The 5,967-nt window shown below is 34.2% G+C and overlaps 1 long non-coding RNA gene across 1 annotated transcript; it reads left to right on the forward strand.

Moving 5' to 3' along the window:
• Nucleotides 1-536: 536 nt before the first annotated feature.
• Nucleotides 537-4,923, forward strand: LOC112647600 (uncharacterized). Its single transcript, XR_003128372.3, has 3 exons — nucleotides 537-676; nucleotides 2,794-2,905; nucleotides 4,375-4,923. It is a non-coding gene; the product is annotated as an uncharacterized LOC112647600 (long non-coding RNA).
• Nucleotides 4,924-5,967: the final 1,044 nt, after the last annotated feature.

Raw genomic sequence — 5,967 nt, forward strand, 5'->3', positions numbered from 1 at the left:
TTAAAAGCCATCAGAGGACAGATGGGAGTTGTCTAATAGGAATAGAGTTTCAGATTTGCAAGATGAAAAATTCTGGAGATCTATTTCAAAACAACATGAATATACTTAACACTACTGAACTATGCACTTTAAAAAAGTCAAAACTAGATACCACAGATAATAGAATCACAAACATATTTTTCTTAAGAACTACAATTAACTGAACACTGCTTTTAAAAAAAAAAAAGAATTGGTTCCATATGAAAAGATTCAAAAATAATGTACATGCATGTGGTTTTTAGTGAACACAGCACTAGGTTAACATGCATGATTATTTTCATGATTTTCCTCTTTAACCCACATGATTGTGTCCAGTAAGTATGGTAAATATTACTGTACATAAGACACTGTGGCTATTAAATCTGAGAATCTTGTCTTTCTAAAATCTGGTGCTGGAGTTTTCAAATTGGAGTCCTGGAATACTAAGGTAGAGCTTCCAGAGCCTTCTTGGTGTAGACAGGGGTGGAGGAGGTTCTAGAACTTGGAGTGCGGGTAGAAATGCATTGAGGAGAGAGAAAAGCAGACAGAAGAGTCCAGGACTCCAAATCCAGGACTTCAATTCCTCCTCAACCCAAAAAGCTCAGATTCCATCTACTATATGCTGGGTTCCAGGAGAGAGTTCACTAGAAAATAAAAGGTCCTAGGAGTTTTAAAAGTTCTAGAGAAATGTGGTTTTAAATACTGTAAGACAGGGAAGGGTTCTGTGTGGTTATATGCCTGGAACTATGCTAGACCTCTTAAAAATGTAGATACTGTTTTGTTCACTCCCATAGCAAATTTAAGAGAAGTTATTACCATCTAATTTTACTGAAAGCTATGCCTCAAATGAATGAATTACTGCAGGCAAAATCACACTGCTTATAAGAAAAGTCAGGTATTTGATGAACAAGTCCATTTCCAGGCTGATTTACATGGTTTTATAACTGTAATACTCTTCTCTGTAATTTAATATATTTTACCAATTTTCTTTACTAATCAACTCTGATTTCTCACCATCAGTTCTGAGGAAGATCTCACTTATTTTTCAAATCCCTTTTGTTTTAACTTTATCTAGCAGGTCTCTCGTCTCATGGATGTCAAGAATATGTTTGTGTCACAAATCACACATGATTATGCTTTCTTGGAATACCTTATGTCATTAACTTTTTCTTTCTGAAAAGCTTCTAGTATTATGTCTGGAAGAGGTAGCAACCTAAATACAACTTTAAATAAATGTAAAACTATGAAAGCAATTCTCTGAGGCAGGTGACACAATATGCCAGCAAAAATATTTTAATGAACAGAGAAATTCAGAAAAGGAATCAGAGAGTGATGATACTCTCATTTGGATTTAGAACTAAGTTTCATTGCATTAAATTTTCAATTCTCGAACTGCTAGAGTAATAAAATTTAGCATAAGGGAAAACATCAAGTAATTTGGGTTCTAGGATCTTGACACTCCCATGAACAGTACAAACCAGGAAGGGCTTGGTCCATGTCTGGTCCTGCACATTCCATTGCAGATGGGTCAGCTCTACTTCTGAAATAAATCATCCTGAATGAACAAGCCCACAGCAAACCCATGAAAAATCACCTAAATTTCTAGCTAGGAAATCAATGATTTTAACTAAAAGAAGACTGGATATTCATTTCACTTAGATAAATTTACATAAAAGCACAAAAAGACTCCTTTACAATTTACCTATTTTCTGAGTAAGGAAGTTGATTATTGTCCTTTGCATAGAGAGGAAAGGTCACTTTAAAAAGAACATTGCTGAAGTCCCTGATACAAGTTCCCATGATATTTAGCTTGTTGATTTCCTTCAGGTTTCATAGCCATGCATGCAGTTTTGTCATACAAATTCTTATAAAAATTATCCTTTGAAAAGAAATTATTCAGAGACATAAACCTTAGAATTTGGCAAGCTTACGGTTTTTGTTTCTCTTGGACAAATTGTAGAATCACAGTTCTGCTTTAGCATATCTCTACATTTCTATTATCTGATAACTCAACTCTTGGGGGAAAAATTTAAGTAGCAGAAATATAAAGGACACAATGCAACAAAAAAAAAAATAGTCCCACAAATCTCATATTTTTCTATACTGCTGTGCAATCAAGGACAGGTTTTCTCTTCTAATACTTGTTGGATAGCGATACAGATACATGATCTTCACATTAGGACAATTAGACAAAAGGAAGGGCAAAGGGCAATTTCAAATCAATTTTATATTAAAGCAAAGAATTTTGAAAGTACTGCTTTCCCTTGCAATCTCATATAGGCACCAACAAAAGCACCATTTGTGGTAGTTGGGGGGGGGGGTGTTTTAACAAAAGAAAATAGCTTTTTCAAAGGCTGTTTATTGCTTTAAATGTTTAAAAGCTTTTTAAAAAGCAACTTTTTTCTTCTCCTTAGGCATCAACAGGGGATAATTGCCTTTCCATGCTTTTAAATAATCCTGTTTAAGACAGAGTAGCATAGGAGCCTGTGCTTGGAAAACTTTTTACTTAACTGGATTGTGTGGGTGTGGATCTGGGGTCAACAACAGAACCTCTACAAATAACGACACTTCGAATTTTCTCTTAGGATGATTTATTTTATTTTTTAAATTGCCACACGGTAAAATTGACTTTTTTAGATGTACACATTATGAATTTTAACATTTGTATAGATTCATGTAAGTACTCTCACAATCCAGATACAGAACAATTCTATCACCGCAGAAAAACTCCCTGAGCTAGCCCTTTGTAATCATACCTTTCTCTTTCCCCTTAAGCCTTGAAAACTAGGATTCATTCATTACCATACTTCACCTTTTGGAGAATGTCATATAGTGTACAATGTGTTTTGTCTGTGATGAGGAAGATGACCAACTGGAGAGCTGAAGGGTAAGTTAGGCTTTCTGCACAGAAGATGAGCTGAGGCAGTGAAATCAGCTGTGAAATACAAAACTCTTGAGCCATCTGTGGCAGCTGTTCATACAATGTGCTTTCACGTCTCTAAGCAAGTGGTCTGCACCTCCCAGAAGGATATATTGGGACCTAGTCAAATCAGAAGGGTGAAGTGTTTCTAGAGAGGATACTATAGATTTTTCAACGGCTGTGAGTTATAACATCAGGATTAAAAAGGCCATCCCAGGGACCCCTGAGTGGCTCAGTGGTTGAGCGTCTGCCTTCGGCTCAGGGCATGATCCTGGAGTTCTGGGATCAAATCCCACATCGGGCTCCCTGCCTGGAGCCTGCTTCTCCTTCTGCCTGTGTCTCTGCCTCTCTCTTTCTGTGTCTCTCATGGATAAATAAATAAATAAAATAAAATAAAATAAAATAAAATAAAATAAAATAAAATAATTAATTAATTAAAATAAAAGGACCATCCCACTTTCTTCTGAGTTAACTATTGCATTAATAAGTAGGATAAATTCTTGGGCATTTTTGTCACCCCAAAATGAACTGAGCAATGTATCATGATGCCACCTGGATATAAAAGAAGAAAATGAAGCAGCCTCATCTTAAAGCAAATCTAAATTTTTATCTTATTTAAATATAATTGGCCCTATGGTTTATCAATTTTAAACTTCACTTTGAGAAATTTTAGGAAATGAAATAAACCTAAATTTGCAAAATATAGTCAACTATTTTTAACAAAATGAGAGATCTGTTTGGAATAGTTGAATAGTATTCTCCGACTTGAAAGTGAAAACGTTTTGTTCTGAGACAGGTTTCCCCCCCAAAATTTTAATAGTGTAATGATTCTAACTAGATTGTATGAATTTTATCATTGTAAAATGTTATATGTTCCTTGTTTTAGATTGTGCTAGGGTGAGCAGATGTTCAACAATTTGAAGTCTGTTTAGAATCTTCCTACCTGCTGGGTTTAATTTCAGAAGCAAGAAACATTCTTGAAGATAGACAAAATGTTATTTGTTCTTTTATCCACGTACCACGTTGCACTAATTTTCATCATTTCTAGCTCTGTTTATGGCAGGTCATTTCCGGTATACATAAAATTTAATTGTAATCCTTAGAAGGAATTTTGTTCCTGTGTCTGGTAAATAAAACATGATAAAATCATTTGAGATACAGAGAGTAGATACAACTGCCTGGTTTTGAGTTGAAAATGAAAACTCATATATTTCCTACTGTATTAAATAAATGCAAAGACAGACCTTAGAAAAAGTATTTATTCACCTTATATACAGCTTAATTAAATATCAGACATAATTTTATATTAATCTCATATATAGTTAGCTATCAGCATATTTTAATTTTCTGTGCTTGTAGTTTTGAAATAATATTTATGTACACATTCGTGTTTACAATGACTAATACTGGTTTCCTTCTTATTCTGTTACCTTCAGTGTCTGCATTACTGAACTGGTGGAGCTCTCTACTACTCTCTTGATTAAAGTGATGAGAGCAGACCTCCTGTTTTATTCTCTTCCCAGAATGACATCATTAGATCACTATATGTGTTAACATATTAAGGAAGTTCCCTTCCATTTATAGTATGTTAAATGTTCTAAACACAATGAGTATGAAATTATCAAGTGACTGTTATTAATCTATTAAGGTGGGAATCTGACATTTATTCTTACTTATTCTGTTAATATTTGAACTGTACTTATGAATATAAGAATATCAAATCAACCTCACATTCGTGGAATAAACCTCACTTGTTCATGATACACTGTGGTATTTACGAACACTGGACTTTATATATCAATAATTTATTTAGAATTTTATATTCACCTTCATGTAATATAGTATCTAAATTTTTCCTTCCTTATACTATTCTTGTCAAATTTTGGCATCAAGGATATACTATACCCATAAAGTGATTTGAGAAACATTTCCTCCTTTTCTCTGTAATGGAATAATTGGCGTAGAAATTGGAGTATTTCTTTATTGAATGTTCTTCAGAAACTCACTAATAAATTATGTAGGACTAAAGACTTTTCATCAAAGATTTCTTTGTAGGGTTTTAACATTCTTTTTTTTAAGAGAGAGAAAGCATGAGTGGGGGGCAGGGGCAGAAAGAGAGGAAAAGAATCTTAAGTCCCACACTCAGCAGGGAGCCTTACGTGGGAGGCTTATATCTCTCATGACCCTGAGATCATGACCTGAGCCAAAATCAAAAGCAGGATGTTTAACTGATGAAGCCATGAGCCATCCAAGAACCCTATGTTTTAGTGTCTTTAACCATTACTACACATTCATATTGCCTTTTTGTTCTGGTTTTCATTTTGTACATGGTATTTTTCTAGGAAATTTTCTAAAATTTCATATCGCTTGAATTCTAAAATTGCCATGAAGTTACTCTAATATCGTTTAATGAAGTTAAAAACATCATCATAATTAGTGATGAACTATCAATAAACTTTGAAGAATGCTAAGGAAGGAATCAACTCTTTATGATGGTAAATAAAGGAAAACATCTCAAACTTTTTCTATATAAACTAATACTCTTGAATAATCAAATAGTTGACAAAGGAGAATTTCTTACTTAAAAAGTATTTCTACTAATATTTGAAAAGGTGCTGAGTGAAATAAGTCAATCGGAGGATAAACATTATATGGTCTCATTCATTTGGGGAATATAAATAATAGTGAGAGGGAATAGAAGGGAAGGGAGAAGAAATGGGTAGGAAATATCAGAAAGGGAGACAGAACATGAAGACTCCTAACTCTGGGAAACGAACTAAGGGTGGTGGAAGGGAAGGAAGGCGGGGGGTGGGGTGAATGGGTGACGGGCACTGAGGGGGGCACTTGAGGGGATGAGCGCTGTGTGTTATTCTGTATGTTGGCAAATTGAACACCAATAAAAATAAATTATTAAAAAAATAATAATAATAATATTTGAAAAGGGAAAAGAATGAGAATATTACTATTTTGCAAATGGCTTCTAACATCAGAGAGAGAAGAAATGAGACTAGGTACCTTCTAATGGAAGT

Source organism: Canis lupus, chromosome 5, assembly GCF_003254725.2.
Source record: "Canis lupus dingo isolate Sandy chromosome 5, ASM325472v2, whole genome shotgun sequence".
Lineage (NCBI taxonomy): Eukaryota > Metazoa > Chordata > Mammalia > Carnivora > Canidae > Canis > Canis lupus.